This window comes from Sus scrofa, chromosome 10 (genome assembly GCF_000003025.6).
Source record: "Sus scrofa isolate TJ Tabasco breed Duroc chromosome 10, Sscrofa11.1, whole genome shotgun sequence".
Lineage (NCBI taxonomy): Eukaryota > Metazoa > Chordata > Mammalia > Artiodactyla > Suidae > Sus > Sus scrofa.
Genome location: NC_010452.4, coordinates 38,417,178 through 38,429,868, shown reverse-complemented (window position 1 = coordinate 38,429,868; position 12,691 = coordinate 38,417,178).

Genomic DNA, 12,691 nt, shown 5'->3' with positions numbered 1-12,691 from the left:
TTTATTGCCTAATGCTCAGCAGAATCACTGTTGGATAATTTCCTTCCTTCCTCCTTTCATTTATTCTCAAAGTCTTCCCTCCTGTTATCCCGCCCTCTACCCTCCCTCCTTTCTTTCTTTCCCTTCCGTGCCCTTTAGTCCTTTGTTCCAAAGAGGATTTATGACAGCGAGGTAACTCATCAAGATTTCCACCCAGCGTTCCAGGAGAACAAATCTCCTTTTTTATTATTATTATTTTTTTTAAAAAGCTGAATTACATTTTCATTCCCTGTCCTGGGCTTTTTGCTTTCCTGGGTTCTTTTCTGTTTATCTCAGCAGATGCTAAACCAGGTTTTCATTTTAAGGGTTTCCTCATTGCCGCTCAAATTGGGGGCCGAGTCAGCATCAGCAATCCAAAGAAAAGTTCAAGCGAGGAGTTGGAGGGACCTTAGAGTAGGTTTGTCTCAGCTTCTGGCACAGCTTTAGAACATACAGGGGATCGAGGGCAGGGAATTCATATTTATTAAGTGTCTATTATAGGCCAGGAGCTGGGCTACAAGCTGTGCTGGGCACTTTTACCTGTATTAGCTCATTTTATCCTCATGCTGATCTTGGGTGGTAGGTATGATGCATCCTTATATTGGCTTTTCCTGCTTCTGCTTTCAGTCAGCCTGCTCTCTCACTTCTGCTTCTTGGAATCACCTCCCCCCAAAACAAACTACCTGCGAATCCTTGTCCTGGGGGGAGTCCAAACCAAGCTCCCTGGGTTCCTGGTAGGCTGGAAATGAAGACCATCCTGTGTGTAGACTAGTAAGGGAGAAGGTTCCTGTGTGAGGTCTGGAAGAAAAGAGACTAAACCAGAGAAAGAGATCCTGATGCAGAATAAACAATTCCAAGCCAGGAACTAACTCTATTAAGAAACTTTCACTTGGAATTCCTGTTGGGGCTCCATCAGGATGCGGGTTCGATCCCTGATCCCTTGCTCAGTGGGTTAAGGATCTGGCGTTGCCGTGAGCTGTAGTGTAGGTTGCAGATGTGGCTTGGATCCCCCGTTGCTATGGTGTAGGCCAGGAGCTACAGCTCTCACCTGACCCCTCGCCTGGGAACTCCCATATGCTGCATTGTGGCCCTAAAAAGCGAATAAAAGAAAAGAAAACAATTTCCCTTAGGGAGAGCCTTCTTTGAGAAAATCTATGCAAAATGTTCATTCAACATGCCTCGAGGAAGATACATCAAAACATGATCTGTTTGTCTCTTCTGAGTAAATCTTCACTAGAGGTTCCCCTGTCTACCCTCATTTCTCTTTATCGGTCAGTCTTGACTGCCCCTGGGGAATCTCAATTCCTGTTACTGGAGATAATGACCTTTTTCGTTGTTGTTTTCCTTCTTCTCATATTAGGTAGAAGACACCTAGCCATGCTCTACCTGGAAGGCAGCACAGCATGCTAGCCAACATCAGTTGTGGGTAATAGAGGCAGGTCAAGTTCTAGTCAGCTGGGTGACTTGGTCTAACAGTCGGGTTTTGCTGCAGAAACAATCTCCCAAGTTCAGTGGCTTAAAACTGGAAGGTTAATGTCTTGCTCATGGCACTGGCTCATGTTGGGTTGATGGGGGTGGGGCAGCGGCTCTGCTCCTGTTGATTCTACTGTGGGACCAAGGCTGTGAAGCAGCGACTTTCCAGAACGCAATGGTCACGCTGTGGTCGTGGTGCCAGAGTTAGGAGGCCAGGCTCATACTGGTTCTCACCCTCTGTCTCAAAGTGACACCTGTCTCTCAAATTTCGTTGGCTGGTCAGGTGGTCATGCCTGAGTTCCACCAAAAGAGAACGTATTATCCAGGTGAGAGAAGAGAGAGGGAGGGAGGGAGAGAGAAAAAAGCAGGGTGTTTGTGGAAAATGCCTGTCGCATTTGGACAATCATTTAAGCTAAGTTTTAGTGTCCTCATGATGAACCATGAGGATATTCACATTCTGAGGTTGTCGTGAGGGTTAAATGAGGAACTGGCACACAGCCATTACTCAATACATGTTGCTAATTTGAGCATGATCCTTTGTATACCTGAAATATAATATTAAGGTTTACTACATATCATGGCAAGTTCTTCAACCCTTTTCTATAAATTGCGTTTTCTAGACTTTAAAAATGATTCCTGTGCTCTTTCTCTGAATTTCTCCCAAGTTCTGTGTGTTCTAAGATGTGAATTCTAGCACTGTGCTTCCAGCATAGAAAGGACCTCACCTCTACTAAGAAATGAGAGTCGCTTTTTCTTTCTTTCTTTTTTTTTGGGGGGGGGGCAGGAAGGGAGTTATTCAAACATAAAATGATGATCACTGTATTTATTATTTATAGCAGGTATTGTTCTAGTACAGAGATGAAACTCTGCATAAGTTCCTTAGAACAGTATGGGCCTCGTTAGAAAGAACATATTATTATGCTCAAAAAAAAAAAAAAACCTCAGGCTGGATATGAAGTTACTATAATAGTGTGGGCTTCTTTGGCCAAGTGTGTTATTACAGTTTCAATGGAACCATTATCTTGTCAACAGAACACATGGTAAAACCTGCAGGGGCTTCCTCTGACTTCATGAGAGTGAGCAGACTCTGGCTTTCCCTTGGGAAGCCAGGGGCCTGGTGGGGTCTGAGCAAGGGCCTGAGGCATAGGCTGTTGTTACCCCTCCTTCCCCCCATCCCTCATCATCCTAGCTTTGGTTTGGAAAGCCAACATTTTGAGTGTCTAGTCATGAGACTTATTTTCCTTGGGTTAAGTCCCACCCCTCCACCCTCCATCTTGTTTTCACATGATCACCACTGGCTCCTAGTTTTATAAGGTGTTCTTTATTCTGGCAGAATTTGGGCTGGAGACTCTTTCTTTGGCAAATGGCTCAGCTCACGTGGACCCTGGGGTTGTTTACGTTTTCAGGACCTGCTATTGTGAAACTCTGAAGCTTATTTTACGTAGCTGGGCTGCTTTTGCCAGAATGAATTCATTTGCTCGTGTTATTTTTAAAATGTGTTTTTTCTTAGCTTATTAGAGAAGCTCCAGTCTCTTGTTTGCATGGGTCTGGGCCAGAAAAAAAAAATGCCGAGTCTACTGATGGAAGGCAGAGAAAATGTCAAGCCAAAATGAATCAAAGGAGGTGCTCAGCTTTGAAAAGCCTCTCCTCCCTGGATGCTGAGTTAAAACTCTTCGGGGTGCTGGTTCCAAGGGTTCGAAATGCTTGATGCTTCTAGAACTAAGATGGCCCTGCAAATGTGTCTCAAACGGCTCCTACAGATGTGTGGGAGGGGACTTTCAAAATGACATTGACTTGAAAAGAAACACCTATTTGTGGCCAATCAGAGCCTCCACTGACCAGCAGAAGGGAGACGGCTGGAGGCGGTGGGGCTGTGGAAGCACAAAACCCTCTACCTCATGTGAGTCACATGGGCTAATTCATCAAACTACCTTCAAATGTTTTCTCTCTTTCTTTTTTAAATTAAAAGCACCTTTTTTCATTTGTAAAGTTTTCTTGAAGTATAGTTGCTTTACATTGTTGTGATAATGTCTGCTGCACAACAAAGTGATTCAGTTATACACATACACACATCCATTCTTTTTCAGATTCTTTCCCCATATAGATGATCACAGAATACTGGGTAGAGTTCCCTGTGTCTCCAGCAGGGCCCCCTGGCCAGTCATTCCATATGTCACAGTGTGCATATGCTGATCCCCCAAACCCAGTCCATCCCTCCCCTATGTCCTCTTTGGTAACCGCATGTTTATTTTCAGAGTCTGTGATTTTTTGTCTTTCTCTTTCTTTCAAATTTATTTTATGGAAGTATAGTTGATTTACATTGTTGTGTTAATTTCTGCTGTACAGCCAAGTGATTCAGTTATATATGTACACACACACACACACACACACACACACTCTTTCATATTCTTTTCCATTATGGAACTTATCACAGGATATGGGATATGGTTCCCTGTGCTAGACAGTAGGGCCTTGTTTATCCATTCTATTTATAATAGTTTGCATCTGCTAACCATAAACTCCCAATCATCCCTCCCCCACCAACTCTCCCTTGGCAACCACATGTCTGTTCTCTAGTCTGTGAGTCTGTTTCTGTTTCGTAGACAGGTTCATTTGTGTCATGTTTTAGATTTTGTGTACAAGTTATATGTTATTTTTCTTTGTTTGACTTACTTCACTAAGTACTATAACTTCTGGGTCCATCCATGTTGCTACAAATGGCATTATTTCATTGTTTCTTATGGTCAAGTAATATTCAATTGTATGAAAATATATATAAAATATTTTCTTTATCCATTTATCTCTTGATGGACACTTAGGTTGTTTCCATGTCTTGGCTATTATGAATAGTGCTGCTATGAACACAGGGGAGCATGTATCTCTTTTTTTTTTTTTGTCTTTTTGCTTTTTCTAGGGCCGTACCCCTGGCATATGGAGGTTCCCAGGCTAGGGGTCTAATCAGAGCTATAGCTGCCGGCCTTCACCAGAACCACAGCAACGTGGGATCCAAGCAGTGTCTGCAACCTACACCATGGCTCACGGCAACGCCAGATCCTTCACCCACTGCGAGGCCAGGGATCGAACCCACAACCTCATGGTTCCTAGTCAGATTCGTTAACCACTGAGCCACGACGGGAACTCCGGGGTGCATATTATCTTTTTGAATTATAGTTTTGTCCGCATATATGCCCAGGAGTGGGATAGCTGGATCATATAGCAACTCTATTTTTAGTTTTTGGAGGAAACGCCATGCTGATTTCTATTGTGGTTGCGCCAATTTACATTCCCACCAACAATGTAGCAGGATTCCCTTTCTCCATGCCCTCTCCAGCATTTGTTATTTGTTGACTTTTTAAGGATGGCCATTCTGAATGATGTGAGGTGGTACTCATAGTAGTTTGGATTGCTTACAAACATTTTATTTCACAACTGGTTTTTATTTTTTTTAATTATTATTGTTTTTTGTGTGTGTCTTTTTTTTAGGGCCGCACCTGAGGCATATGGAAGTTCCCAGGCCAGGGCTTGAATCTAAATGGTGACTTCAACACCACCAGATCCTTTAGCCCATCGCACTAGGGCAGGGATCACACTCGTGCCTCCTCAGTAACCCGAACTGACACAGTTGGAGTCTTAACCCGTTGCCGCTAAGCCACAGCAGGAACTCCTAATTCAACATATATTTAATAAACATATATCTGCCAGGCAATTAGGTATAAGCTCAGACACAGACACGGTCCTTGCCTCAAGGAGCATCAATTCCGGATGCTCTAAATCCAAAATTGGGGGTGGGGAGCTGGAAGAACAAGACACCAACCACAGGTGAACCCTGAGGGTAAGTTTATCCTGATGAAAGGGGTGAGTATTCTGAGCAATGAGAGCAATATGTGGATAGGCCAGTGATAAGAACAAGGTGGGCTGGGGAACTACGATCAGTGCATCAGGGCCCCACACGAAGGGATGAGAGGTGGGAGAAGAGGGTGGAGAGGTTTGCTGGGGTCAGATCCCAAAGGTCCTCATGCTTCACCAAAGCTTTCAGGCTTTATATTGTGTCAAAGGATGTCACTGAGGGTTTATGAAAGCAAGTGTGTGAGATCAAAGAAATTATATTAGAAATCACTCTATCTGCTGTGGAGAAAAAGGATTGAGGTGGGAGAGGGGCATGGAAAGGAGAGCGATAGGTAGGCAAGAGACTAGAAGGGAGGATGCTGTTGAGTTAAAGGAGGAGAGAAATGAGGAGGTCCCAGTAATGGCAGTGGAGCTGGAGCCTCTGGAAAGTACCTTGCATGGCCTCAAATGACCTTCTCCCAGGGCAGTGCTCTTTATTTTGGGCAATCAGGCAATGGTGGAGTCACATGTTTCTGAGGTGGTACCATCCTGAATCTGGCTGTCGAACTGTTGTGGTTTCTTTCTTCCTTCCTCTCTTTTATTCTTGTCTTTTTAGGGACACACCTGCGGCATGTGGAGGTTCCCAGGCTAGGGGTCAAATCGGAGCTGTAGCCACCAGCCTACGCCACAGCCACAGCAACGCCAGATCCCAGCCGCATCTGGAACCTACACCACAGCTCATGGCAATGCCGGATCCTTAACCCACTGAGCCAGGCCAGGGATCGAACCCAGCTAGGCAGGTTCGTTAACTGCTGAGCCGCTAGGGCAACTCCCTCTCGTGGTTTCATAATCAGATATGGGAACTCTATATTCAGTTGCTTAATAATGCTGATAACGACAACAATAACTTTGGCTACCAGCTTAACTAAATTCTGTAGTTCACTTACTCTGTGCCTGTTACACTTTTTTTTTTCTCCCTTTTTATATGCCTGCACCTGTGGCATATGGAAGTTCCCAGGCTAGGAGCTGAACTGGAGCTGCAGCTGCCGCTACGCCACAGTAACATGGGAACTGAGCTGCATCTGCAACCTACGCTGCAGCTTGTGGCAAGGACGTATCCTTAACCCACTGAGTGAGGCCAGAGATCAAACCCGAATCCTCACAGATCCCTATGTTGGGTTCCCTGCTGAGACACAAAGGGAACTCCCTGTTACACTTTTAAGCGTGAATTAACCTACTATTTTTTCAAACAACTCTTGGATGTAGGCTCTATTCTTATTCCTATGGAATAGACCAGGCTACTGAGGCAGCACAGAGAGGTTCAGTGACCTCGTCCAAGGTATCACAGCCAAGAAATGGAAAAACAGGGATCTGAGCCTTGGAAATCTGCTTCCAGGACTCACACTCCTGGCAAATCTACTTTCTGCTACAGTGACAGACATAGGGTCTGTTCCCAAAAAATTTGGTATGAGTATTAAAAGGGAGTTTTTCAATTTGTTTGGAACATTCTAATCACAACAAAAAGCTTTCCACACCACTCACATCCTCCAGAAATGTAGTAGGGAGAGGTGCATGAAGCAAAATGCTGGGCATGAATGTTTTTGCAGATTCAGGTTCCAAAGAACAAAAAAGCAGAAAAAACAAACAATGGTGTTTTTAAACAATGAATGCGGTTTCCCTCTAGCCATAAGGGAATTTTAAAACTTGACAAATCCATTCAGCTTTCAAAGCATTCCACATTTCCCACCCACATGCAAATGCCAGAAGGTGCCAGTTGGAGCCAACTCTGAGCTCAGGAATGATTTTCCAAATACTGGATCAGATTTCTTGAATGTCCAGCTCCACAAATGGATATGGCCCATTGTCCTAATGGGTCTGATGAAAACTGCTTAGCAATTTATTAAGCTATTAGTTTAAAAAGAACATTTCAGCAAGAGATGAGACAGTGAGGTGAGACACAAATGCAGAGACAGAAAATGACAGGGTCTTACTACTTTGAAGAGACTGAAAATCACTGCCTTAAGGCCTTTGAAATTTTAGAGCGAGGTTGTGCAAAGGCTGAATTTTAACAAAGGACTTTTTGGGGAAAAAATGTTTCTGATTATAAAAGAAAGCAATTTCCTTATTTTGCAACAACTAATTTTCTTTTTGAGAGGACAAAGAAAATGTTTAATAAACTCCTATTATCATTCAGCTAATTTTTTCTTGGAAGGATGCCCTGTGCTCAGCACTACACTAGACAGAGATACAAAAATGAAAAAGACATGAATCTTGTTCTCTAGCCTTGCGGTGGAGACAGAGAAGCAAATAAATGCTGTAATAGAAAAGAATGCACTAGAGTGGGATGGATTGGGAACTTGGGGTTACAGATGCAGACTATTGCCTTTGGAATGGAGTAGCAATGAGATCCTGCTGTGCAGCACTGGGAACTGTATCTAGTCACTTATGATGGAGCATGATAATGTGAGAAAAAAGAATCTATACATGTATGTGTTAACTGGGTCACCATGCTGTACAGAAGAAAATTGACAGAACACTGTAAACCAGCTATGATGAAAAAAAAAATCATTATTAGAAAAAAAAGAATGCACTAGTGAAAGTGACAGCACTAATGGCCTGAACCTAACCAGAACCCAGATTGGGACCTGAACCCACAGTTTTAAATTAGAATCACTCAAATTAGAATCACTCACCCAGTGTCTAGACTTAACTGAAGTTCAGGTTCTTTATGACTCTGCGCAGAAGGAATTCAGCTAGAGACAAAGCGATAAGCAAAAATAGATTTATTAAGATATATGACACGGAGTTCCTGTTGTGGCTCAGCAGGTTAGGCGCCTGACATAGTCTCTGTAAAGATGCAGGTTTGATCCCTGGCCCCGTGCCATGAACTGTGGTATAGGTTGCAAATACAGATCGCATCTGGTGTTGCTGTGGCTATGGTGTAGGCTGGTGGCTGGGAATTTCCTAGCCTGGGACTCTCCATATGTTGCAGGTGTGGCCCTTAAAAAAAAAAAAAAAGAAAGATAGAGGATGCCTGTGAGAGACACAATCGGGCAGGCAAGGAGGTTCTGCCCTGAGGATTAAGTGGGGTACAGTTGTATCATCCAAGGGGAGTAAGGGTGGGAAAAGACCGCCTCTTCTTCTTTCTTCTTTTCAAGTAGCGGCTCCTCCTCAGTATTCTATAAGAGAGTATTTGACCCTATAAGGTCAGACTAGGACTGTCATGTTACTTACTTATTCAAATCAGCAGAAGGGCGGTCCCCAAACTCCTGCCCTTGGTCTAAACCTGAATGCAGGCCTCACCCCATCTCCCACCCAATGACTTGAGGCCTATCTAGCACCTCTACTAGTCAGCCTAACTTGTTCTGATGGCCCTCTTGAGCAGTTATTAACTTAGAGTCCCTGGTTTCCCTACCTATGGTCCCTTATTGGGATTTCTACATCTGTGCCTCCTTCATCCCTATCACTAGGAAGTGAGAAGTGAGACAGTGAGAAGAGAGGTTGGAGGGTTGAACAGAAACTATGTTGCAAAGATTTTGGATTTAATTTTGCCCCTGATGCAGAGCCACTAAACAGACCTGATCATCAGATTTAACTGTGCAAGGATCACACTGTTAGCAATGTGAAGCATGGGTTGCAGTGGGGAGGCAAAAGCAGAATGAGGCTCATTCTTCATAACATCATTCCACAACATTCTTTTCTTTTTTCTTTAAAATTTTTTCCTTTCTTTTTATGGCTGCACCTGTGGCACATGGAAGTTCTCAGGTGAGGAGTCACACTGGAGCAGCAGCTGATGGCCTATACCACAGCCACATCGTGCCAGATCTGAGCCGCGTCTGTGACCTATACCACAGCTCATGACAATGCAGGATCCTTAACCCACTGAGCGAGGCCAGAAATTGAACCCACATCCTCATGGATGCTAGCTGGGTTCTTAACCCAGTGAGCTACAATGGGAACTCCCATTCCACAACATTCTGATAACTTCCTTTCTGCTCCCCAATTCACTTCCCCAGACACCTGACTTAGAAATCATCTAACCTTTTAAAAGTGCTATTTAGTTTCACTGTTTATTGGTTTCTAATTTATTTCCATTGTGGTCAAGAGAACATACTTTGTATGACTTAAAATCTTTTATTTAGTTTTTTGCTTTTTAGGGCTGCACCCATGGCATATAGAGGTTCCCAGGCTAGGGGTTGAATCGGAAGCCACAGCTGCTGACCTACACCACAGCCACAGCAATACCAGATCCGAGCCGCATCTGTGACCTACACCACAGTTCACGGCAACACCGGATCCTTAAGCCACTGAGCAAGGCCAGGGATTGAACCCGCAACCTCATAGTTGCCAGTCAGATTCATTTCTGCTGCGCCACAATGGGAACCTCTATAATTGCTTATATGTCTATGTCTCCTTATGATTTTAGCAGTTTTTGCTTCAAGCATTTTGAAGCTGTTGCTAAGCAAATAAGCATTTAGGATTTTTATGTCCTCTTGATGAACTGATCCCTTTAGCATAATGAAATAATCTTTATCTTTGGTGATATTTCTTGCTCTGAAATCTACTTTGCCTGATATTAATTTAACCACTCCTGCTTTCTTTTGACTAGTGTATCTTTTGCTACCCTTTTACTTTTAATCTGTTTATCTTTTATTTTTTAATTATTTATTTATTTATTTTTTGGCTGTGCCTGCAGCATGTGGAAGTTCCTGGGCTAGGGCTCAAAGCTGTGCCACAGCAGTGACCCAAGCTGCTATAGTGACAACACGGGATCCTTAACCCCCTGAGTCACAAGATAACTCCTGTCCTTTATTTATTTTTATTTTTTGGCCACACCATAGCATACGGAGTTCCTGGGCCAGGCATCAGATCCAAGCTGCAGCTGCGATCTATGCCACAGCTGCAGCAATGCCAGATCCTTAACCTACCGTGCTGGGCTGGAGATTGAACCTGTGGCCTGGTGCTGCAGAGACTCTGCCGATCCATTGTACCACAGTGGGAACTCTCTGTCCTTTATTTTTTCATTTTTTATTTTTTTGTCCTTTTAGGGCTGCACCTGTGGCATGTGGAAGTTCCCAGGCTAGGGGTCCAATGGGAGCTGTAGCTGCTGGCCCACACCACAGGCACAGCAATGCAGGAGCTGCATCTGTGACCTACACCACAGCTTACAGCAATGCCGCATCCTTAACCCACTGATCAAGGCCAGAGATCGAACCTGCGTCCTCATGGATGCTAGTCAGATTCATTAACCACTGAGCCATGATGGGAACTCCTCATTGTAAGGTTCTTAAACTATACATTACGTGACGTATCACTTGACTGTAGATGGATATGTTAAAGATGTGTATACTGTAACCCTAAAGCAATCACTGAAATAAAAAAGTTACAACTAAAAAGTCTACAAAAGAGATAAAATAGAATCATAAAAAATAATCCAAAAGAAAGCAAATCAACAATCACTAATTATTAGAGAAATGCAAATCAAAACCACTATGAGATACTGCCTTATACCAGTGAGAATGGCCATCATGAAAAAGTCTACAACAATAAATGCTGGAGAGGGTGTGGAGAAAAGGGAACCCTCATATACTGTTGGTGGGCATGTATGTTGGTACAACCACTGGAAAACCATATGGAGGTTCCCCAGAAAACTAAATATAGAACTGCTATATGATCCAGCAATCCCACTCCTGGGCATCTATCCAGAGAAAATCATAACTTGAAAAGATACATGTACCCCAATGTTCACTGTAGCACTATATACAACAGCCAAGGCATGGAGGCAACCTAAATGTCCATCAACAGAGGAATGGATAAAGAAGATGTGGCACATATACACAATGGAATATTATGCAGCCATCAAAAAGAATGAAATAATGCCATTTGCAGAACTACAGATGGACCTAAAAATTATCATACTAAGTGAAGTTATTCCGAAAGTGAAAGACAAACATATGATATCACTTATATGTGGAACTGAAAAAAAGGATATAGACGTTCCCATTGTGATTCAGTGGAAATGAACCTGACTAGTACCCATGAGGGTATGGGTTTGATCCCTGGCCTTGCTCAGTGGGTTAAGGATCAAGTGTTGCTGCAAGCTATGGTATAGGTCACAGTCAAGGCTCAGATCTGGCATTGCTGTGGCTGTGGTGTAAGGCAGCAGCTGTAGTTCCAATTTGACCCCTAGCCTGGGAACTTCCACATGTCACACCTGTGGCCCTAATAAATAAATAAATAAATAAAAAGGATACAAATGAACTTATTTTCAGAACAGAAACAGACTCACAGTCTTTGACAAACTTATGGTTAGCAAAGGGGACAGGTATGGAGGAGGGATGGACTGGGGCTTTGGGACTGGCAAGTGCACACTGGGTACGTGGAATGATTGGCCAACAGGGACCTGCTTTACAGCACAGAGAACTCTACCCAATATATTCTGTGATAATCTATGTGGGAAAAGAATCTGAAGGAGAATGGAAGTGTACATATGTACAACTGAATCACTCTGTTGTACAGCAGAAATTATCATAACCTTGTAAATCAACTATATTTCAATAAAACTTAAAACAAAATAAAAACCCAAAATGGGAGTTGCCTTCGTGGCTTGGTGCAACCGAATCTGACTAGTATCCACGAGAACTCAGGTTCTATCCTGGTCTCGCTCCATGAGTTAAGGATCTGGTGTTGTCATGAGCTGTGGTGTAGGTGGCAGACAAGGCTCAGATCCTGAGTTGTTGTGGCTGTGGTGACCCTAGCCTGGGAACCTCCATATGCTGTGGGTGTGGCCTTAAAAAAAAAAAAAAAAAAAGAAAAAAGAAAGAAATACAGAAAAGAACAAATGGAACAAATAGAAAACAAACAGCAAGATGATTTACCCTAAGAACATCAATAATCACATTAAATGCAAATGTTCTAAACACCCTGAATAAAGGTAATGACTGCCTGGGTATGAAACACTGATCAGAAACACTAATACTGAGAGAAGTACCTTATATGGTCTCATTCAGTCTTTTTAACAATCATGAGGTTATCAAAATGCCCTCATTTCAAATATTTAAAAAATGAGCCTCAGAGAGATTAAGTAACTCTTCTAAGCAGCACATCAGGGAATCACACTTGGGCACTGCAGAGGGTTAGTAAGCTTATAGTATTTGCTTCCTTCCCCTCCTTCCAATTCAACAACACTGAGTACCTGCTACATGGAGGAACTGTCCCAGGAGCTGTGCCACAAGACAGCTCCTGTAACTGGGATGAAATCTAGCTTAATCAGCTGAGGGACCGTGGGCTGTGTATTATATTCTTGCTTCCTCATTTGTAAAATGGATCTAAGAATACCTGCCTTCAAAGTCAGTAAGTAACAAGGACCTACTGT